Raw genomic sequence first — 24,999 nt, forward strand, 5'->3', positions numbered from 1 at the left:
AGCCATGAAAAAAAAAAAAAAATAAATAAAATTTTACCACAAAATTGTTATTTCAACCAGGTAGCTTTTTTTCACAAGGGTAACAGGAAAAAAAAAAAAAAAAAAAAAAAAAAAAAAAAAAAAAAAATGAAATTTATGGTGCAATTTCTCCTGAGTCTGGCGATACCTTATATGTGGTGGAAATCAACTGTTTGGGCGCATGACATGGGCTCGGAAGGGAAGGAGCGCCATTTGACTGCAAAATTGTCTGGAATCAATAGCGGACGCTATGTTGCATTAGGAGAGCCCCTGAGGTGTCTACAGTGAAGCTCCTAAACATGTGGCCACATTTTGGAAAATAGACCCCTGAAGGAATGTATCTAGATGTTTGGTGAGTACCCTGAACCCTCAGGTGCTTCACAGAAGTTTATAATGTTGAGCTGTGAAAAAAAAAAAAAAAAAATACATTTTTACCACAAAATTGTTACTTCAACCAGGTAGTTTTTTTTTTTACAAGTGTAAAAGGAAAAAATTCAGCATAAAATTTATTGTGCAATTTCTCCTGAGTATGCTGATGCCTTATGTGTGATGAAAATCAACTGTTTGGGTGTACAGCAGGGCTCGGAAGGGAAGGAGCGCCATTTGCCTGCACAATTGGCTGGAATCATTAGCGGACGCTATGTTGCATTTGGAAAGCCCCTAAGGTGCCTAAACAGTGGAGGTTTCCCACAAGTGACCCATTCTGGAAACAAGACACCTCAAGGCTTTTATCTAGGTGTATAGTGAGCAGTTTGAATCCAAGAGTACTTCACAGAATTTGATAAGCTTAGGTTGCCATATTGAAAATTCATTTTTTTCACAAAAATGTTGCTTTAGCATCATTTCTTACTTTTTCAAGAGGCAACAACAAACTGTGGACCCCACAGGTTGTTATGCAATGTCTTATGAGCACAGGGATACCCCACATGTGGCCAAAAACCTCTGTTTGGATAAATGGGAGGGCTTGGAATGGAAGGAGCACCATTTGAATTCTGGAAAAGTTGAAATAAATTGCGGGCACCATGTCACATTAGCAGGACCTCTTGGGTACCTATACAGCAGAAACCCCCCACAAGTGACCCCATTTTGGAAACTGGATTTTATTCAGGAGTATAGTAAGCATTTTGAATCCACAGGTACTTCACAAAAATGTTGCTGTAGCAACAAATTTCTCACTTTTAGGCTATGTGGCCATGATCCAGCGACAAGTCGTCTAGTACACAGTGTCAGCCTTCCTGCAGAGATGCGAGTTGTCCACGGGAGAACGCAGCTGCCCATGCCCACGATTTGGGTTCAGGCTGCTGTGGAGCTCTATGCTACCTGCAGACAACACTCTTGTCTCCGCAGCATAAATTGACATGCGGAGGCTCGGGAAGCTGCACCACAGGTCGGTTTATGCTGCGGAGAAGAGAAGCAGTGGGCACGGGATTTCTAAAAATCCTTCCACTGTGCTTCTACTGCACAATGCAGCGTTATGGACGCAGGGAAAACACTCTGCGCCCAAAATGCTGCAAACCCTGATTGTGGGCACACAGCGTAAAATGCTACAATGGATGAATGGATAGATGTCAAACATATAATGTCCCACCCCCTGCATATTCTAAGCTGGCACCCTTTAGTGCCTTTCATGTGGCACTAAAGGGTGCCTAGCCTTGTATTTAGCCCCCCCAAAAAAATTAAAATAGACGTGGGGTCCCCCCTATTTTTTATAGCCAGCTAGGGTAAAGCAGACAGCTGGAGCCTGCAAACCACAGCTGACAGCTTCACCTTGGCTGGTGATCAATTTGGAGGGCTCCCCAGGTGTTTTTTTTAAAAAAATACAAACGTGGGGTCCCCCCCAAATTAGATCACCAGCCAAGGTGAAGCTGACAGCTGGGGTCTGGTATTCTCAGGGTGGGAAGAGCCATGGTTATTAAACTCTTCCCAGCCTAAAAAATAGGCCGCAGCCGCCCCAGAAGTGGCGCATCCATTAGATGCTCCAATCCTGGCGCTTCGCTCCAGCTCATCCCGCGCCCTGGTGCGGTGGCAGACAGGGTAATATATGGGGTTGATACCAGCTGTAATGTCACCTGGCATCAAGCCCTGGGGTTAGTGATGTCACGGCATCTAAACAGATACCCGACATCACTAACCCAGTCCGTAATAGAAAAAAATAAAGACAAAAAAGAAATTTGAAAAAAACTCGAAACATTCCTTTTTCACCAATTTATTGAAAATAAATTTCGGTCGCTGTAATCCATTTTGGAGGTCCCTCGGCGACTCTGGACCTTCTAGAATATGGGGGGCACGTTCAGGGAACGTATCCCCCATTTTCTGGAAGAGCAAGCTATCCATGAGCAGTGTGGGTGCAGCAATTGAGAATACTGCACTCACTGCCCCGGTCCAACCTAGGGCAGAGTGACATGCAGTAACCTCATTCCAGAATATGAGGGGTACGCTCACAGAACGTACCCCCCATTTTCTGGAACAGCAGTCTCTCCATGTGAGTGTGGCTGCAGATTACTGCACTCACTCCCCCCGGTCCACAGTGGAGCAGCCTGTGCAGCAGAGACGTCCGCGTCCCTGCTTGCAGGGATCCAGCTGACAGCCGCTGTCTGCGCATGCGCCGCCAGCTTTCCAGAGGGAGTGATCGCGGGGACGGAGCAGCAACAGCTGCCAGGTAACGCAAGACCGGGGGCTGGGGGGGGGGGGGGAGTGACGGCGGGACCTGGGGACACCTTTCTGCCGCATGTGACGTGTCACATGCGGCAGAAAGAGCAGGATGAATGCGGCCGCGCGCTGCACGCCGACATCCTGCATGCTCTGGAGGGGGCTCCCGGGGGGGGGGGGGGGGGGAGAGATCTCCGGCGCACCGGAGGAGGGGTCATGGGGGGGGGGGGAGGGAGGACATTTCCCTCCGATCTGAAATGTTTGATCATTTCAGATCAGAGGGAAATTAATGCAGAGCCGGCGCCATTTTGGATGTCCGGTGGGGGTGGGGGTTGATTTCTCCGAGAAATATAATCCTTTTAGTGCCCCCGGTACCGGACAGGTTTGATCATGTCCGATGAGAAAGAAATCAGTATTATTTGCCATTTTTTTTATGTGTACGTTGGTATATGGTGTATACCGGCGGTCACATTATCGGGGTCCAAAAAAAAAAAAAAACCCTGATTCATAATCTTGGGGGGGGGGGTCCTCCGGTAGCTGAAACCCAAGATTTTTCGTCACTGGGGGGCACTACAAGCTTTTTCCGGCCTGACGTCTCAAGACGTCGGAACAGAATAAGTACCCTGTTTTTCCGACGTCTTGAGAAGTTAGGCCGTCGCTATGGGGTTAAATGGAAACTCCTATAAATATAAATTGTCAAATTAAAGACATGGCACAATTCATCAAAACCCTCAAATTCTGGTGTGAAAACTTTGAAAAGTTGACTTAGTTGCAACTCCGAGTTGCCTAAATTTTGCAACTTGGCATTTTCATGGCAGTTTCTCCCAGCTCTGGCAAAATAGACAGCTGTTGTGGGATGCCATCTAATTCATGACAATCTGGCAATGCCAAATCTCACCACTTATCAGAAACTATATCCATGAAGAGGCACACATTTTCATGAAATTGGAGTGTGACTCCGCCTCACACTGAAGACTACTTTTGAGTGGACACAGACTATACACTCCGGATCAGCGCTATCTCCAGACCGGACCTGGCAATTAAAAAAAAAAAAAAAAATAAAAAATAAATAGTGTTTCATACTTACCGAGACTCATTGTGGCACACTGCATGCACAGGAAGTGAAGGCACAACCCGGAAGCAATCACACAACTTTCGGTGTTTTCCCTGCCCACCGGCCGTCTTCAGCTATGATTGGTTCCTGGCTGACGCGCCCCCCAGCCGGTGACAGTCTCTGCCGTGGTCATAGCTTATCGCAGCTCAGTAATATGCTGCACTCAGAGCAGGCAGTCTTCTCTATAGCTGCTCGCTCTGACATAGCAGAGCTGGATGTGTCTGCGTGGGACTTCTCCTGTGGATTACGTTGGAGCTGCAGGGTGTTTGGGCTTAATAAAGAGGTGAAGCAGGGGGTGTTTTGTACTTTATTTTAAATAAAGGATTGTTTTGTTTATTTACTGTCACTTACAGGTTTGTGTGATGCAGGTATCTGATAGACGCCTGTGCCATCACACAAAGCTAGGGTTTAGCAGCAGCCGTGCGCTGCTATTAACACCCGCTATTACCCTGACTGGCACCACATCACGCCTGCAGGAAGAACTGGTATTGACACTGGTATGGTCACATGTAACAGATGCGGCAGTACCGGGTGGCTGCGGGCTGAGGCTATACCAGCCCCCGGCCGGCGTCATCTTGGCTGAGGATGGAAAAAAAAAAAAAAAAAAAAAAAAAAAAAAAAGTGGAACCGCACGTCTTTTTTTACTTACTTTCACTGGAATCACATGCGAGGGGCCCACATGAGTCTGCCATGGCAGCACCCGGCAAAGCCTCACATGTGTGACTCTGGGCACTGTATACACAGCACAGATACAGTGTGACAGCTGGGGCTGCAGCTGCGCGCTATAACTGTGGTACCGAGTGTTTACCACCGTGAACTGACCGACAGACTATACTGCTTTCCCCACCCACTGGCCGTCCTGGTGCCTGTGATTGGTTGCAGTTACCTGCACTCAGTGTGGGGGCGTGTCTAACTGCAACCAACACGTGCCAGTGGGCGGGGAAAACCATGAATATTGAATTGTCGGCTCTGGAAGGAAACCGCGTGACCTGGAAGGAGTGTGCCGCCATGACAGCGCCTCGGAAAGTATGCCACGCTCGCTCCTAGCCCCTCCACAAACGTTTTTAACCTCCAGATTCCGCTCCCCATTGACCTATATGGGCACTGGATTCTGGATCGGACTCTAAATCTGGCAGTGATTCGCCGGTACCGGATTATTAGCAGTCCGATCAACTACGCAACACCAGTGTGATCAGTCTTGATGAATTGGGCCTAAATTGTTTAGCCAGTCCAACACTCTACTAGAAGTTTTTTTTTGCAGAATGTATTAAAACTAGATATTTCATATATAACTGGAGTTGTACAGTTAGATGAGTGCCACATGATATGGCAGTCTTGTTTGCAATATTAATCACTTCATAAGTAAATTTTTAGTGGACTTTCAAACACTAACAATGTATGAACATAAACAACATGATGATCCAAGTGACTATACAAGTTAAGGCTATGTGCACACTAGGCCGTTTTACCGGCGGATTTGCTGCGGAAATTTGAGAGGTTTGAAATCTTTCTGCAGACATTTCCCAGCAAAACCTATGAAAAAAAACAATAAAAACTGCGCACGCTGCGGATTTCTCAAACTTTGAGAAAATGAGCATGTCCATTTTCCGCAGGTACCTGCGGAATACCCCCCGGAATTTCACTTTCACTGTAATGTAATCACGAAATTCCGGGGGTATACCGCAGGTAGCAAATGATGTGCGGTATACCCCCGGTATAGCCGCGATTTACCTGCGGTAATGTACATCACTGCCTGCGGTTTTGCAGGGAGTGATGTCATTATGACAGAAGAGGAAGCGGATCAGAGAAAACAGACGTCACACTCCCTGGACGCCGCACAGAAGCACTTCAGTGTGACGTCCGGCGAGTGCCCGTGCAGTCTGTCCCGCTCCGGCCCCGCCGCTGCCTGCCCTGCAGTGTGTCAGTGTCTGCCCGCAGTTTCAGCAGCTTGTCACCCTGCAGCGCAGGCAGACAGTGCAGCTGTGGGGATGCCGAGCGCTGCTGTCAGGAGGCGAGATGAGAATTACCTGATGGGACGATCTCCTGCCTTCTGACGTCACCGCGGTCACTGCTGTCTATGCCAGTCTCGTGAGCGACCCGAGACTGTCACTAGCGGTGACGTCACGGGCTCTTGCGATACTGCTGACAATGCGGCGGGCATAGAAGGCAGTGACAGCGCTGATGGCAGGACTACAGGAGATCACCACAGCAGGTAATGATCTCATCTATCCTCCTGACAGCAGCGCTCGTCATCCCCTGCAGTGACCTGGGCTATTGATGGTAGCTCAGGTCACTGCATTGCTCTCCCAGCCAATGGGGAACATTCTGTTCTTCATTGAATGGGACAGAGACTATGGTATGGATTGCCGTGGGACCCCCCCCCCCCTTATTGGATTACGCCAGACGTGGAATTGATTGTTTTCAATAAATTGGTGAAAGAGGGAATGTGGGGAGTGTTTTTTCAAATAAAACTTGTCTATTTTTTAGTTCTTACTGACTGGGTTGGTGATGTCGGGTAACTGATAGACGCATGACATCACTAACCCCAGGGCATGATGCCAGGTGACATTACACATCTGGCATCAACCCTATATATTACCTTGTTAGCCAACGCACCAGGGCAACGGGATGAGTTGGGGCAAAGCGCCAGGATTTGCACATCTAATGGATGCACCACTTCTGGGGTGGCTGCGGCCTGCTATTTTTAGGCTGGGGAGTGTCCAACAATAGTGGACCTTCCTAGTCTGAGAATATCAGAACACAGCTGTCCGCTTTACCTTGGCTGGTGATCCAATTTGGGGTGGGAACCCATGTTTTTTGTTTTAAATTATTTATTAAATTTAAAACAGCGTGGGGTGCCCTCTGTTTTGGATTACCAGCCAAGGTGAAGCTGACAGCTGTGTTCTGCAGGCTGCAGCCGTCTGCTTTACCCTAGCTGGCTACAAAAGATAGGGGGACCTCACATGGGTTTTTTTTTTAATCATTTATTTATTTTTTGGCCAAATACAAGGCTAGGCACCCGTTAGTGCCACATGAAAGTCACTAAAGTTGCCAGGTTAGAATATACAGGGGGGGTGGGGGGGGGACGACGACGACATTATATAGGTCTCATCTATCCATCCATCCTTCCCTCTATCCATTATCTGTCTGTCGATTATCTATATTATTTATTGCAGTAGTTACAGCATAAAAAAACGCAGGGACCAACCTGCAGAAAAACCGCAGCAAATACGTATGCGTTTTTCCTGCGGATCTTCAACTCCCAGAAGTTAAGAAATTTTTTGGAGAAAAAAAAAAAAAAAACTTTTCTAGTGCGCATATAGCCTAAGCCAGTTTCTAAGTACAAATTTAGTTATGCTCATCATGGGGATGACTTATTTAAAGCTTGCTTTTGCAGCAATACTTTAGCTGGGTAAAAAAAAAAATAAAAAAAAATAAATTATATATAATCTATATCTTGGCTTCAGCTTTTTTTGGGAAAGTTATGGGAAGGTGTTTGTATAAAAATCCACTTGTGATTTTACAGTTTATGGTTGTTTAAAAATGACAATGGTGGAAAACATTTACAGGAGTCTGCCGATTGTCCCCTTGATTTGTGTGGCAAATATTAATACCAAAATATTATAAAATGCTCAAGCAATGTTTTGATCTCTACTGCATTTTTATATACAATGTGTGTAAAAAAAAACTTTAAACTCCAGATTTATTTTTTATCTGTACACTATTGTGTAGGTTATATTTGATAGTGATGCTGGCCTTACTAAGGGTTCTTTTTAAAAAAGGGGTAATTTGATATGCATAAAAAAAAGCATTTTTTTAGCTAGGAGTCTTTATGCAATATATTAAAGCTATAAAAAAAAAAAAATTGGGGGGTGGGGGTAGTTAAATTTTCTTCTTTAAAAAGACCAGTCATGGCATCTACTGGGAAGGTGCAGGCTCAGCTCCTGAACAGCTTCAAAAGGCACCCAACATATACAGTCTCAAGTTGTGAAGGGGTAAAGCTAACTAGATGTTAGGAATTAAACCCTTATAAACTTTGGAGCCAGTTCCTGTTCTGACTAATAGCTCAATTGTAGTTTATTTTTACATTTTGTCAGGTGTTGTGAGAAAAATATAAATATGCCAATTTTGCCAAATCCATTTACGTACACAAATACAGTGGTGGTGCAGTTCTCTAAAGTAGCCAGGGCAATTCATGGCTTGATTTACATTCTGTCAAGCAAGTCATTGCTTCGCTGCACATATACCAGATACGGCCATTAAAGGAGTTGTCCGACATTAGCTTACGTTAAAAAAAAAAAAAAAAAAAAAGTTTGTGCTGTATCGTCAGAAAACAAAACAATGTAGGGGTGTTTTCTACCTTTTGTTCCTCTTGAAGTATGACTATTCTCTGCAGCTCATTGTTTACATGCAGCTCCAGCAAACTGACCACTTCCTGTGCTAAATCAGTCAGAGCTGCCACCGCCCAGCCTGTGTCCAGCCTCTGCACACATTCCCTGTCAGTATTTTGCCCCAGCACCTGACCTGTTATCACTAGCAATGGAAATAGCCCCACCTTGGGCTCTGCAACACACACAAAGGGCACTCTGTACCACAACCCCCCCCCCATTGTTCTGCACCGACCTCCCCCCCTCACCATCGTTCTGTACCGAACTCTACCCCCATAGGGAACACATGTAGGCTGCATTCACGTGACCGTTCCGTTTTTTGCAGTCTGCAAAACACTGTCCATTTTTTTCACGGATGCATCCTTGTGTCTTTTGCAGACTGCAAAAACGGAAGCAGCAAGATAAATAGATGAGTAGATAGAGTGATGAATGAATGCATAGAGGGAGGGATGGATAGGCATATAATGTCCCACCCCCCTGCATATTTTAAGCAGTCACCCTTTTGTGCCTTTCATGTGGCACTAAAGGGTGCTTAACCTTGTAACACACACAGTCCCCCCCAAATTGTATCACCAGCCAAGGTAAAGCAGACAGCTATGGTCTGGTATTCAGACTAGGGAGGTCCACTGTTATTGGACACTCCCCCAGCCTAAAAATAGGCTACAGCCGCCCCAGAAGTGGCGCATCCATTAGATGTGCCAATGCTGGTGCTTCGCCCCAACTCATCCCATGCCCTGGTGCAGTGGCAAATGGGGTAAGAAATGGGGTTGATGCCAGATGTGTAATGTCACCTGGCATCAAGCCCTGGGGTTAGTGATGTCACGCGTTTATCAGATACCTGACATCACGAACCCAGTCCGTAATAAAAAAAACGATTTCCTCTTTCACCAATTTATTGAAGAAAAACAAATCCGGGTCCGGCATAATCCAATAAGAGGGGGGCCCACGGCGATCCATACCATAGTCAATGTCCCAGTCAAAGACCAGAATGTTTCCCCTTGGCTGGGAGAATAATGCAGTGAGCTGAGCCAACATCAGTAGGTCAGCTCAGGTCACTGCAGGGGATGCCAAGCGCTGCTGTCAGGATGTTAGAGATCATTACCTGCTGTGACGATCTCCTGCAGTGCCAACATCAGTGCTGTCACTGACTATGCCCACCGCGTTCTCAGCAGTATCGCCCGTGAAGTCACCGCTAGTGACGTGAGAACGCAGCGGGCATAGAAGGCAGTGACAGCGCCGACGTCAGCACTGCAGGAGATAGTCACAGCAGGTAATGATCTCATCTAACCCCCTGACAGCAGCGCTAGTCATCCCCATGGCTGCCTGCACTGCAATGTGAGAAGTTGCTGATACTGCAGGAGTGTACTGCAGTATCAGCACTCCAGGGCTGGAGAGGGACAGACTGCATGGGCACTCCTGTTATCGTGCTGGCGGTGACACCGTGGGTGGGGAACTGGGGTGCGAAGGAATGTGTGGGAGGGTGCAGGGAAGGGGCGGAGACTCCACGCACTGTACAGCCCAGCAGGGCGGCAACAAGCTGTTCACAGATTTGCATGTCAACATGGTCCTGTCCATGTTGACATGAAGTGACCGGAGGCAGCAAAATTGTGGCAGGAGCAGTCACATGACTGCTCTAAGCCAGGGGAGAGGGGCTGACAGGGCAGGTAAGTGCTCACTTTCTACTTACCTGCCCCAATGTTGCCCAATATGGTTAAAAAAAAAAAAAAAGTCAAAATAAGCCGGATAACCTCTTTAAACTCCCCCCAAAAATAAGGCCAGGTTTCATCTTTATCTTCTTATGCAAGTTAATCTTTCATTTCATATCCATAATTCAGGTCATTTGTGTTTGTCAGACGAGTCATACAGCATGTACTCCCTTGTGATTTGTTGGTCTTTAGGATCTGTGGAGGTTTAGATTTAATGCAGCATCCAATCAAGTGCACAGATCTTGAAAGTGACAATCCTAGAGGGAACCCGTCACCAGATTTGGTGACTAAGCCATGGCCGCCATCTCAAGGCTCTGGCCAACTGGTCCAGGAAGCAATTATCTATCCCCCATGAGATGGATGTAAATAAGCACTTGTACCTTGCCCCTCCCCCCCACCTCATTGTAGATTGTAAGCTCTCACGAGCAGGGTTGCCATTTTTCCCTTTAAATATTGTATCTTCTATAATGGTTACTTGTTTGTATATGTTTATGTATATGATATGTATATGAGTCTCCTGAATTGTAAAGATAAATAAATATATACATTATTCTAGAACACTGTATATAAGAGCCAAGGCTGCAGTGTAATGTAAAAACCCATATACTCACCTAGGGGGTGGTCTGGTCCAATGGGTGTTGCTGCTCACCAGTCCAGTCTGACACTTCCCCTGGGGAAGCCACCTGAGCATGGGGATTTCCTCCCACTCCCATTGAATTTTGCTTGCAGATCACATGGGCCAGATTTTAGGTTTGCTTTTTCACTGCAACTTTTATTGCCTTGACTCTTGGATTTGGCCAATCAGGGTCAATCGGTCTGATGTGTTTATAAGATTCAATGCCATTGCACTTTAAAGGAGTTGTCCGACATTCGCTTAACAAAAATTTTTGAGTCTGCTGTATTGTCATAAATCACACCTACATTGTTATTTTTTGTTTTCTAACTTTTGTTCCTCTTGAATTATCCCTTTATTCTCTGCAGCTTCTTGTTTACATTCAGATCCAGCAAACATGACCACTTCCTGTGCAAAACCTCAGTCAGAGCTGTCACCACCCACCTCAGTGTCCAGCCTTGCCCCCTGCCCACACATTCCCTGTCAGTATTCTTCCCCAGCACCTGACCTGGTATCACTACAGCATTGCAAATAACAGCCCCACATCGGGCTCTGCACCGCACACATATGGCCCTGCACCCCCCCCCCCCATAGGGAACACATGTAGGGAGTACATACTCACCCGTCCTCGGTCCCCGCCGCTCCTGCACGTTCGCGCGCTGTCTGTGCTCTGGCCATATCAGCACAGTAGTGACGTCACCGCTGTGCTGAAGAGAGCACAGACAGCCAGAGGGACAGTGATGAGAAGCACCGCTGCTTCTCATCAGCACTTTCAAATGTACCGGCATCTGTGATCTGCGATGCCAGTACATTTGAATGTGCGATCTTGGGCAGGGGGCCTGGTGCTGGCACCATGGCAGCTGCCGCCAGGCCCCTCCCCCAGGTCACGGACCCCACAGCAGTGCAGGGGGAGGTTACTGGAGAGTAAAAGGTGCGGGGGAATGTGTGGGAGGGTGCAGGGACTCCTCGTACTGTACAGCCCAGCAGGGCGGCAACATGCTGTTCCACATTTGCATGCAAACATGGCCCTGCCCATGTTGACATGAAATGACCAGAAGCAGCAAAATTGCGGCAGGAGCGATCACATGACCACTCTGAGCTGGGGGAGAGGGGCTGACAGCAGGGTAGGCAAGTGGTCTCTACTTACCTGCCCCAATGTAGCCCAATAGGGAAATAAAAAAAAAAAAAAAAAAAAAAATCAAAGAAGCCGGATAACCCCTTTAACTATTCATGCCATTTTAAGTTTAAAAGGGAATCTGTTAGGTCAAAAAACGTTCTGGCCTACAAGCAGAAGCCAGTGTGAGCTGCTAACCCCTTCCTACCCATCCCTGTGATGTTATATTGTGCAATATGAAAGTAATAAAACACTTTTTTTTCTCATTCTTTATGTAAATGACAGGGTCTCTAGCCCCATGGCATTTAATCGCCCTGTGGGCATCTACATGCTTTCTATGGTATCACACCCCTGTGGGCATGATACCAGGGCTGTGGAGTTGGTAAGCCAAACCTTCAACTCAGACTCTGCAATTTCCCTTGCACAGACTCCCACATATATTGCTTATAGTTAAGTGAAAAATTTATAGTACAATGTGGACATCATTTTTATGATTAAATAAATTTTAATAAAAACTTTAGAACAAAAACTGTTAAGTTGTAAATATGTTATATATATGCACACGATATATAATGTATTATATATTGTATAACATTGCATATTTACAATTTATTACAGTTTGTGTTCTAAAGTTGTATTCCAATAAATATATTTTACGTTCTATCTAAATATCTTTATTGTATCATAAAATGATTAAATGTCTGATATTCATCTTGTACTACAATAAATAAAATTTTATTAAATATAAGCAATATACTAAAATGATTATTTAGTATGTTTTTGTTGAAAACTGTTTTTTTTGCCACTTACGTAGTGTATTACATAGCGTTATATATAAGTGGCAAAAAAATAAAATACATTAACAAAAACCATACTAAACATTTGTGCAGTGTATGAATTTGTTGTGAGAAAGAATTGCCTCCATCAGATCTTTTCGCAGATGGCCTCAAATCTGACCTAATAATTTTAAGGCTAGAGAACAACCTCTCTACACTAACGTGGGTTGGAGGCAAAGCTGTAACCACATGGGCAACATCTAACAATTTCCGGGTATAAAAGGAATTGCCTCATGCACAGTCAGTTTTGAGGAACAGTTGAATTTTCCTATTTGAGAGCAAGTGAAAAATTTTACTGAAATCTGGTCAATCTGCTGCTATAGGAGACGGAGTGAAATCTTTTTCCTTGCGGCAACACTTTGCTTGCTCCATGTCATCCAAATACTTGTCAAAGTTAAACTCATCTGATGAGGATGGCAGCAGTAGCACTGTCAGGCCCCAAGTCCTCTTCCGCCTGGCAGTCCTGTAGCTGCTCATCCTAACTGCTACCTCAGTCAAAGCTTCTTTTCGTTTAGTAAGCTGTTGATCATCAAGCAGTATATGATGACTTGGGTCCACATAAACAGCTGCCAGAAGAATTATTTTCCAATAGCTGTCTCCCTCTGTTTTATTGAAGCAGAAATGCCATCTGCGATTAAACCTCCTCTTCGGGACAGGCAAAATAGCAAGTTCTTCCACTCCCTAATGAAAATGCCAGGAGTTAAATCCTCAGCTTGTAATTTTTAGTCACGGTAAATGGGTGATTAAGCAATTCCTTCTATTCAGCCACCTGTGTCCATTGACCTTCATTTAAGGTTACTTGAGGGTTCACCATATCTAAGAAACGATTTTAGTTCAAGCAATCGCTCAGTCATTAAATAAGTGCTGCCTCACTGAGTGGCTTGATCAACAATAGCCCCTTTCCCAGCACGTCTCTTCAAGATTGAATCAATTTTAGAGGTTCTGGCAGCAATAACCAACTTCCTCACTTTTCCAATCAGATTTCCAGCATGTCCGCCTAGTTGCACACATTTGTTTTTTTTGCCGGATGTGGCTCACGCCGATCCGGAAGTTGTGGCGCTGCCACTGTACTGTGTCACATGAAAGCATGTGACAGTCGTTTGTCGCACTGCCACTGTACTGGAGTGCGCTGCATCCGCCAAACCGGCGAAAAGCCGGATGTGTGAAACCAGGGTCTCTTGCAGACTGATTGCCAGCTGCAGCTTGTGCACAACACAGCGCATGTTATGAATATGAAAGTGTTTTGAAGCAGCGTCAACAAGATCGCCTCATCCTAAAGTATCATTTTGCTGTTCTGTTGTAATATCTGTTTCTCAGTTATATTAACAGCACTGTCGCTCCATCTCAAACATACTAAATCCTAAATTTTCTTCTAGATGTTGTTCATTACTCTCATTCATCAGTTTAATTGTACTTATGGTTGAAGCATTGCTCGTTACAATGGCAAGAACCTGCTCTTTTTTGCGTTCCTAATCTTGCAGAACTTTTTCCACTAAGGCCTGGAGAAACTGGCTGGTGATGAGCTTTAGTATCTTTTACAGCCAGTGTCTTGGTAACAATTTTTTTCTGGTCACAAACATATCGAACATTGGCAAAATAATTCAGTGAAATGACTGGGTATCCCAGCAAAGGCAAAGGGTTTCAAGATATGACAGAGTTTTGTGAGGATCCTCACAAAGAATGAGCATGTCAGTTGGTAGCGGTTTTCTAATCTGCTTTTGCTATTGAAAGCATTATCTATGAGCTCAAAAACCTCAGGTGATGCGGTTTTTTTAAATAGTGGATCTGCTTTTGCAACTGAAAAACGTATCCTCAAAAATGCAGCAAAAACACTGAATGCAGCCTTAGATCAGGAATAGAACAGCCATTTATAGGACATTTCATAACTTTCCCAAATTCCTATGAATTTTTTTTTACCACACTCTGCATTGCACTACAACCCCCAATTATATATTTTGGAAGTCGGAGCATTTTATACCGACTCCACCAAAATGAGCTCCGACTGCACAGCCCTGCGTGATACCATGGATTTACATCAGCTACGTGACCGTCGCTACTTTAGAATCTCACATGTGCACTTACCATTCTTGCCGCCTCATCCTGGTGTTTGCTGGTCAGTTTCTGACACTGCGCATGCTCAGAAGACGCCTGCAGTTCGTCATGTGCAGTGCGCGTCAAAAGCCGAGAAGCAAGCGCCAGGATGGAGGTGGCGAGAATGGTAAGCGTGCACATGCGAGATTCCAAAGTAGCAACGGTCATGTCGCTGATGTAAATACATGGTATAATGTCCACAGGGGCGTGATACCATGTAGACGCCCACAGGGCGATGAGACCCATGGGGCTAGCGACACCATTTACATATATATATATATGAGTGCAAGCCAAAAATACATACTATATATAAGAATAAGGCTGCACATCAAACTTAGATAATGGTATAATGCCTCAAGCATATGGAAAAATATTGGAATATACAATGAAAAATGCTACTTGCTAATTTGAACATGTGAATAATGAATTGCATACCTGCCATGAATATTAGGAAAAAGGAGATATTTAGCAATCGCATTGATCAATGTAACTGAGCCCCAAGGCCTCGTCAAGGCATATCTCTATATTGGGGTCCCTAGCTCTGTGACCCTAACTGTGTGTCATCTCATTGCAATTAAAAACTGCTATGGGTGGAGAGGGGTAACTAAGGACTTTCTTATATAGGAGATGGAAAAAACATGGCCAAAAGGGGCGGAGCTGTGTTCACATTCAGAAAAAAACTACATATAACTGAATAGGATAACTGAAGTGAGCACTAATATATATATATATATATATATGAGTGCAAGCCAAAAATACATACTATATATAAGAATAAGGCTGCACATCAAACTTAGATAATGGTATAATGCCTCAAGCATATGGAAAAATATTGGAATATACAATGAAAAATGCTACTTGCTAATTTGAACATGTGAATAATGAATTGCATACCTGCCATGAATATTAGGAAAAAGGAGATATTTAGCAATCGCATTGATCAATGTAACTGAGCCCCAAGGCCTCGTCAAGGCATATCTCTATATTGGGGTCCCTAGCTCTGTGACCCTAACTGTGTGTCATCTCATTGCAATTAAAAACTGCTATGGGTGGAGAGGGGTAACTAAGGACTTTCTTATATAGGAGATGGAAAAAACATGGCCGAAAGGGGCGGAGCTGTGTTCACATTCAGAAAAAAACTACATATAACTGAATAGGATAACTGAAGTGAGCACTAATATATATATATATATATATATATGAGTGCAAGCCAAAAATACATACTATATATAAGAATAAGGCTGCACATCAAACTTAGATAATGGTATAATGCCTCAAGCATATGGAAAAATATTGGAATATACAATGAAAAATGCTACTTGCTAATTTGAACATGTGAATAATGAATTACATACCTGCCATGAATATTAGGAAAAAGGAGATATTTAGCAATCGCATTGATCAATGTAACTGAGCCCCAAGGCCTCGTCAAGGCATATCTCTATATTGGGGTCCCTAGCTCTGTGACCCTAACTGTGTGTCATCTCATTGCAATTAAAAACTGCTATGGGTGGAGAGGGGTAACTAAGGACTTTCTTATATAGGAGATGGAAAAAACATGGCCGAAAGGGGCGGAGCTGTGTTCACATTCAGAAAAAAACTACATATAACTGAATAGGATAACTGAAGTGAGCACTAATATATATATATATATATGAGTGCAAGCCAAAAATACATACTATATATAAGAATAAGGCTGCACATCAAACTTAGATAATGGTATAATGCCTCAAGCATATGGAAAAATATTGGAATATACAATGAAAAATGCTACTTGCTAATTTGAACATGTGAATAATGAATTGCATACCTGCCATGAATATTAGGAAAAAGGAGATATTTAGCAATCGCATTGATCAATGTAACTGAGCCCCAAGGCCTCGTCAAGGCATATCTCTATATTGGGGTCCCTAGCTCTGTGACCCTAACTGTGTGTCATCTCATTGCAATTAAAAACTGCTATGGGTGGAGAGGGGTAACTAAGGACTTTCTTATATAGGAGATGGAAATTCCATCTCCTATATAAGAAAGTCCTTAGTTACCCCTCTCCACCCATAGCAGTTTTTAATTGCAATGAGATGACACACAGTTAGGGTCACAGAGCTAGGGACCCCAATATAGAGATATGCCTTGACGAGGCCTTGGGGCTCAGTTACATTGATCAATGCGATTGCTAAATATCTCCTTTTTCCTAATATTCATGGCAGGTATGCAATTCATTATTCACATGTTCAAATTAGCAAGTAGCATTTTTCATTGTATATTCCAATATTTTTCCATATGCTTGAGGCATTATACCATTATCTAAGTTTGATGTGCAGCCTTATTCTTATATATAGTATGTATTTTTGGCTTGCACTCATATATATATATATATATTAGTGCTCACTTCAGTTATCCTATTCAGTTATATGTAGTTTTTTTCTGAATGTGAACACAGCTCCGCCCCTTTCGGCCATGTTTTTTCCATCTCCTATATAAGAAAGTCCTTAGTTACCCCTCTCCACCCATAGCAGTTTTTAATTGCAATGAGATGACACACAGTTAGGGTCACAGAGCTAGGGACCCCAATATAGAGATATGCCTTGACGAGGCCTTGGGGCTCAGTTACATTGATCAATGCGATTGCTAAATATCTCCTTTTTCCTAATATTCATGGCAGGTATGTAATTCATTATTCACATGTTCAAATTAGCAAGTAGCATTTTTCATTGTATATTCCAATATTTTTCCATATGCTTGAGGCATTATACCATTATCTAAGTTTGATGTGCAGCCTTATTCTTATATATAGTATGTATTTTTGGCTTGCACTCATATATATATATATATATATATTAGTGCTCACTTCAGTTATCCTATTCAGTTATATGTAGTTTTTTTCTGAATGTGAACACAGCTCCGCCCCTTTCGGCCATGTTTTTTCCATCTCCTATATAAGAAAGTCCTTAGTTACCCCTCTCCACCCATAGCAGTTTTTAATTGCAATGAGATGACACACAGTTAGGGTCACAGAGCTAGGGACCCCAATATAGAGATATGCCTTGACGAGGCCTTGGGGCTCAGTTACATTGATCAATGCGATTGCTAAATATCTCCTTTTTCCTAATATTCATGGCAGGTATGCAATTCATTATTCACATGTTCAAATTAGCAAGTAGCATTTTTCATTGTATATTCCAATATTTTTCCATATGCTTGAGGCATTATACCATTATCTAAGTTTGATGTGCAGCCTTATTCTTATATATAGTATGTATTTTTGGCTTGCACTCATATATATATATATATATATTAGTGCTCACTTCAGTTATCCTATTCAGTTATATGTAGTTTTTTTCTGAATGTGAACACAGCTCCGCCCCTTTCGGCCATGTTTTTTCCATCTCCTATATAAGAAAGTCCTTAGTTACCCCTCTCCACCCATAGCAGTTTTTAATTGCAATGAGATGACACACAGTTAGGGTCACAGAGCTAGGGACCCCAATATAGAGATATGCCTTGACGAGGCCTTGGGGCTCAGTTACATTGATCAATGCGATTGCTAAATATCTCCTTTTTCCTAATATTCATGGCAGGTATGCAATTCATTATTCACATGTTCAAATTAGCAAGTAGCATTTTTCATTGTATATTCCAATATTTTTCCATATGCTTGAGGCATTATACCATTATCTAAGTTTGATGTGCAGCCTTATTCTTATATATAGTATGTATTTTTGGCTTGCACTCATATATATATATATATTAGTGCTCACTTCAGTTATCCTATTCAGTTATATGTAGTTTTTTTCTGAATGTGAACACAGCTCCGCCCCTTTCGGCCATGTTTTTTCCATCTCCTATATAAGAAAGTCCTTAGTTACCCCTCTCCACCCATAGCAGTTTTTAATTGCAATGAGATGACACACAGTTAGGGTCACAGAGCTAGGGACCCCAATATAGAGATATGCCTTGACGAGGCCTTGGGGCTCAGTTACATTGATCAATGCGATTGCTAAATATCTCCTTTTTCCTAATATTCATGGCAGGTATGCAATTCATTATTCACATGTTCAAATTAGCAAGTAGCATTTTTCATTGTATATTCCAATATTTTTCCATATGCTTGAGGCATTATACCATTATCTAAGTTTGATGTGCAGCCTTATTCTTATATATACCATTTACATAGGGAATATGAAAGTAATAAAATAAAGTATTACTTTGATATTACACAATATAACAGGGATGAGTAGGAAGGGGTTAATAGCTCACAGGCTACTGCTTGTAGGTCAGAACGTTTTTTGACCAGACAGGTTCCCTTTAAGGCTGCTTTCACACATTAGTTTTTTGGCATTAGGCGCGATCTGGCAAAAAAAAATAAAACTGATGCAATGGATCCGATAAAAAAAAAATCTGGATCCTGCAGCCGTATCTGTTTTGCCGCATTACGCTGTATCCGGTGTCCATAGGCTTCCATTATAAAACACTGTACAGCACCAGATCCGGCACGATACAGCCTAAAACATCCCTGGTCAGGTGTATTTCAGTTCTGTCCATTGATTTCTTATTCATGTATCAGATTTTTTTCTGCCTAGTCTCATGTGAGCCTGCAAACTATATCCACTAGTTTATTGGGGTAGGGTTTTGGTTAATGTACCAATTTTGGTACAAACCATGTGTTTTTGTATTAAGCCTTTTTATTTTTAAAAATGTCTTTGTCAGGATTTCATGTATTAAAATTGACTTGTATTTTTGCATTTTTTTTGGATGATACCAGTTCATGCACATTCCATGTTCCTTTGTTTGCCATTATTTCATTTGGATGCGCTTTTGATTTAGAACCCATACTTCCTTTTGTAGTGGCATCCCATTGTGGGTTTTCCACATTGCTGCTTGCTCTCAAGTCCAGCACCTCCTCTGCTGCAATTACCATCTTCCTTCACAGGCCCATGTGCATGACACATTCTATGTCATCCATACAGGCTGACATTGCAGTCCAGCGCTGGCATACTTCTCTGCCCTGCTCAGGCCACATCAAAGTACTGTAAAGCACAAGTCTCAGGAAAGTTCAGAGACTGCATGCGCACTACAACTTACTCTGCCCTCAGCAGAGTCGATCAAAGTGCTCCCGTGCAGGAATACAAAGCCAGCCTGTGTGGATGACATGGGATGCATCATGCACACTGGCCTGTGAATGAGGACAGCAATCGCAGCAGAAAGGAGGCGCTGGACTGGACCCTATGAGTATAAGTGTTTAAATTACAGAGCGGCCTGGGCTCTTATTCTAGGATACTGTATATAAGCTTACTGGCAGGGGCCACAGTTTACAGTTGCCAAATTTGGTGACAGGTTCCCTTTCAGAGTGCTTATTTAAACAGATATGGACTACAGAATACTGTATTTTTCAGACTATAAGATGCACCGGACCACAAGACCCACCCTGGTTTTAGAGGAGGAATAGGAAAAGATTTTAAGCAAAAAAAAAAAAACCCACAAATCAAACGTTTATACTCACATTTCCTCGCAGCATCGTTAGTAGTGCTGCTGGCAGCCAAGACTGACCTGTGTGGAATGGTGCGCACAGCATAGGATTGACATCCCTAAACTTGAGGATCAAAGTTTACTGCTGTTCTCACCCAAACATGTTAGCTTGGATTTTCATTAGATCAACATGTCCATAATGATCAGACAGGTTTAAACCAAGAATATGGCCTTGAGAACAAAAGTAAAAATTCAAAGCCTCTTATATCATCTTTTAGGTTTTGTTAAGGGGGGGGGGGGGTGTCACTCTGCATTTTATCAACTGATGCTTATAAAGCTTTAGTGAGCTGGGATTTCCTGAGGGCTTCCCTGGAGAGTGAAGGTTTGGGTCTTACTATTTTGATTATATTTAATGCAGCAGCTCAGGGCAAATAGTTGCCTTTCCTTCCATGAAAGGCTCACCGATTCCCTTCACCTCTTGCTTAAGCATTTGATAAAGATTCCGTTCTAAGCATTACAGAAATTCAAAGAGCTTGTTCTAAGTTCTCAGCTTTCTGAACCTCCTTGTTCTAAGGGCAGCAACTCCAGCGTTTTCCCAAACCAGTAAAAAAAAAAAAAAAAAAAAAAAAAAAAAAAAAAAAAAAAAAGTGTTTGAATAGTTGACCTTAACATTACTAATGAGCAAGTGTGCTCACCACTGCTCTATACTCAAGAGCATCAGGGTACTATGGTACTCAATTGAGTATCGTGGATGCTTGAGTCATGCCTCAGATGTTTCAAGACTGTTCGACAGCCAACATTCAGGGATTGCCTATCCTTACACAGTAATGCTGTAGCCATGTTCACTTCTGTTATTACTGCGATTGGCCAGCCACATCAGGCCTTATGAGATGCAGGTGTGCAATGCTCAGCACAATGTCCCCAGGAAGCAGTTCATGGAATATTGATGTAGGAGAGCAAGCTTAGATTAGGGAAGGAATATAGGCAGGGTTTAATTGCTGTACATTATATACTTTAGTGCCCTTCAGGTGGCACTAAAGGGTGTTTTTAGCCTTAAAAAAACCCACACACCACAAGTGAGGTACCCCTATTTTTAGCTAGTCAAGGTAAAGCAGACAGTTGGGGCTGGTATCCAGCTGGGAAGGCCAATTGATATTTGGCCCTTCCCAGCCTAAAGAGAGCAGCCTGCAGCCACCCCAGGATTGACATTACAGAAAGTGAGCCAATTCTGGCACTGTGCCCAACTCTTCCCAATTACCATGGTGAGGTGGCAGTCAGGTGTAATATAACCGTGACACCACTACTAACCCAGTAAACCAAAAAAAAAAAAAAAAAAGTTGGTTTTTTTTTTAAAGACTTAGCCCCACCCCTTCCCAACCATACCATCTCCCTTGTTCACATTTATTTTCAAAAATGTTCCCACAAAGCTTTGTTGTCCACACTCCCTGAATGCAGCTTTGGCAAATGACTAGCAGTAAAGTACAGCTATTCATAGGCGCTGGTAGTGATGACAACTCAGAGCTGATGGCTCAATGTTGTGCAAGACCTGGCAACGCTGATAAAGAGTTGTCATTACCCATTACCTGTTAATAGCTGTGCTTTACTGGATACACCAATTCTGAGGCAGCTGAGGGTTGGTATTTTTTTTCTGGAAAGGGGCCTGGGATGGAAGACCTTCCCAGGCTGATATCAGCTGTCAGCTTTACCTTAGCCGGTAAAAAATAAAAAAAGGGTCCCACATTTGTTTTTAAATTTATGTCCCAGCCAACTGGGAGTCATGCATCCAGGTATCTTCCCCAAGCTGTTCCCATTCTATTTGAGTGCCGTTTCCATCCATTTCAGCAATTTTCCTGTCACACCCCGCCTTCCTGTTAGGATCTTTAGGAAAAATGCTTGCATATCCCCATTGCCTTCCATATAACCCTTATTCAAGCCTGTATAAGGCTACTTTCACACATCCGTTTTGCTCTGTGGCACAATTCCGTCGCTCTGCAGAAAAACCACAACCGATTTTTGCCGCCGGTTGCGGTTTTTTTTGCATAGACTTACGTTAATGCCGTATTGTGCCGCATGGGCTTGCGTTCGGTCCGGTTTTGGCTGCATGCGGCAAATTTAGCCGATGCCGCGGCCGGATGGAACGTTGCCTGCAATGTTTTTTGCTCCGGCAAAAAAACCGCATTGCGCCACATCCGGCCGCTGCGGCGCATTCTCAATGCATGCCTATAGACGCCGGATGTGGAAAAAACGCATCCGGCCGCCGCATGCGGTTTCTTCCACTGCGCATGCTCAGTAGCGTGCCGCAACCGGAAAAAAACGGACCGGCCACATGTAAAAACTTATGGAAAGGATGTGGTGTTTTCGCCGCATAGGTTTCACAGCCGGATTGAGCCGCATGAAAGTAGCCCAAGCTGCTCAATTAGAGAACTTTAGCATTTAAGCACTTTCTCATCACTAAATTGTTTAACCCCTTCATGACCGGCCGATTTTTCGCTTTGTCTTTCTTCGCCATTCTTCTGAGAGACGCAACTTTTATTTCAGTCAATAAGGTCATGTGAGGGCTCATTTTTTGTGGAACAAGCTGTACTTTTAAATGAAACCATAAGTTTTACCATATAGTGTATGGGAAAACTGCAAATTCCAAATGCAGAAAAATTGCAAAAAAAGTGCAATAGCCCTATTGTTTGAGATATTTTATTCACTGTGTTCTCTATATGGTAAAACTGATGTGTGGGTGTGATTCCTCAGGTCAGTGCGAGTTTGTAGATACCAAACATGTATAGGTTTACTTTTATAGAATGGATTAATTGGATGCATGTCTGAAAAAAGTGGTGCACATTTTACGCCATATTCCGTGACCCATAGCGCTCATTTTTTGGGATCCATGGCTCAGTGACTGCTTATTTTTTGCGTCTCAAGCTGATGTTTTTAATGGTATCATTTTTGCGCAGATTCTACTTTTTGATCGCCTGTTATTGCATTTTGCGCAAAAGTTGTGGCAACAAAAAGAAAAAAACATTTTGGCGTTTGGAATTTTGCTGCTACACCGTTTACTGATCAGATTAATTGATGTTATATTTTGATAGATCGGGTGTTTCTGAATACCAAGTGTGTATATTTTTTATTTTTTTAACTTTAATTTTCAATGGGGCGATTTGAACTTTTAGGTTTAATTTGAAAAACTCTTTATTTTACTAGTCCTCCTAGGGGGCTATAGCGATCAACAATCCGATTGCTCTGCCCTATCTGCTGATCACAGCTACAAGGCTGTAAACAGCAGATATGCTCACTTTCTGCTTCACTCTGCTACAGGCCAAGTGAAACTGAAAGTAATTCATGGCAGGTACAGGAGTCATCACATGACCCTGTGCTACCATATCAGCTACTGGAAGTCACGTGATCACATCACATGATGTCTGATATCGGGCAGTAGAGTAAATGTTTACCACGATTGCGATTATAATGGTGCTGTCAGTCACAGCACATTTAAGGTGTTAAATGGCACGAGCAGATAACAATTCTGCTTGTGCCTAGCAGGCACACATCTCAGCTGTGAAAATCAGCTGAGATGTGCGCCGATCGTGGCATGCTGCTGGCGGCAGACCGCGGGCAGTAACATTATGACCGCTAGGATGTAATATTACTGCCTGCGGTCGTTAAGGAACAATTCACAGTAGTTGATGTACTCCACTCCTGTTAGAAGACCCTGCCCCAACAAGGTTTTTTTTCCAAATGCAACCCTAAACTTCAAATATGCTCAGGTCTGGAGAATACTAAGGTGACCTATTGCTGAAACAGTTTGGAATTTATCAATAGAAGGGCTTGTATAGTCTGACTGTCCTTTCCCACTTTAGACAGTTTGTCTTGCACCTCAGCCAACTCACTAGTTTACCCCCAAATATACTTACCAATACTAGTCAATCATTTGCTTGGCAGCCATCTTGTCTAACTCTCCCACACAGAAGCGCTTGTGTTCTACTAGAGCCGCTGCCAGACTTCCTTGTTCTCAGCATGAAACCAGAGGATCTGTGGTGAAATCAGACATGCCAGATCCTTCTGCCCATGCACAGACTGGCAGCCCAACTTTTATCTCCAAGTACAGCTGATGTTCATGTAGTGTTTGGGGACCTTATATTAATGGTAGTAATGCAATTTCCTCAATGCCATACTATGTTGACATTTCAAAGCGTGAGGCGCTGCAAGATTACAGCACATTGTCTTAAAGGGAACCTGTCAGACTTGGCAACTAAAAACTGCAGCCACCAACAGTGGGCTCATATACAGTGTTCTTAAATGCTGTATATAAGCACAGGCCGCTGTGTAGATATGAAAAAAACACAACAAAAAATTTTCTAATATTCACCTAAGGGGCATTGCGGTGCAGATTGGTCGGATGGTGTCTGTTCTCCAATACTGGCACCTCTTTCGACCATTTTTGTATTCCTTCTGAAGCCTTGGTGCATGACTCGTCTCACGCCATCCACACTAGTTGGCATTGAGGTCCTGCGCAGGTGCACTAGGATGCTTTGATCTGCCCTACTCTGGGCAGATTAGCTGGCATTGAGGTCCTGCGCAGGCACTTTAGTCAGCTAGTGTGGATGACTTAGGATGCATCATGCACCCAGGCTTCAGAAGGAGGAGGACAAAGATGGCTGAAAGGGGAGGTGCCGGTACCAGAGAACGGAGACACCAATCCAACTAGTCTGCACCACCCCTTAAGTGATTTTTTTTTATGTTCTACACAGCAGCCAGTGCTCTTATACATAGTGTTTTTGGATGCTGTATATAAGAGCTCACTGGTGGTGGCTGCAGTTTATAGTTGCCAAATCTGGTGACAGGTTCCCTTTAAGTGCTTTCCATCAAGTACTTGTGAAGTGAGACATCTTGTGAATAGTAGGGAACTTTTACACTGGACTATAGATATTTAAGCATGTATCAAATCTTGTCTTTATCGTTTGAGAAGGATCCTCCTAAGAAGAAACAGTTTTAGTAAACACTAGAATTTAT

At 43.3% G+C, this 24,999-nt stretch overlaps 1 protein-coding gene across 4 annotated transcripts in view; it reads right to left on the bottom strand.

Annotated features, from left to right (window-relative positions):
* Window positions 1–24,999, bottom strand: part of CPEB1 (cytoplasmic polyadenylation element binding protein 1) — a 110,178-nt gene that overhangs the window by 75,218 nt on the left and 9,961 nt on the right. The gene's annotated exons all lie outside the window — the stretch shown is intronic.

The sequence above is a fragment of the Anomaloglossus baeobatrachus genome, chromosome 4, assembly GCF_048569485.1.
Source record: "Anomaloglossus baeobatrachus isolate aAnoBae1 chromosome 4, aAnoBae1.hap1, whole genome shotgun sequence".
In the NCBI taxonomy this organism is placed as follows: domain Eukaryota; kingdom Metazoa; phylum Chordata; class Amphibia; order Anura; family Aromobatidae; genus Anomaloglossus; species Anomaloglossus baeobatrachus.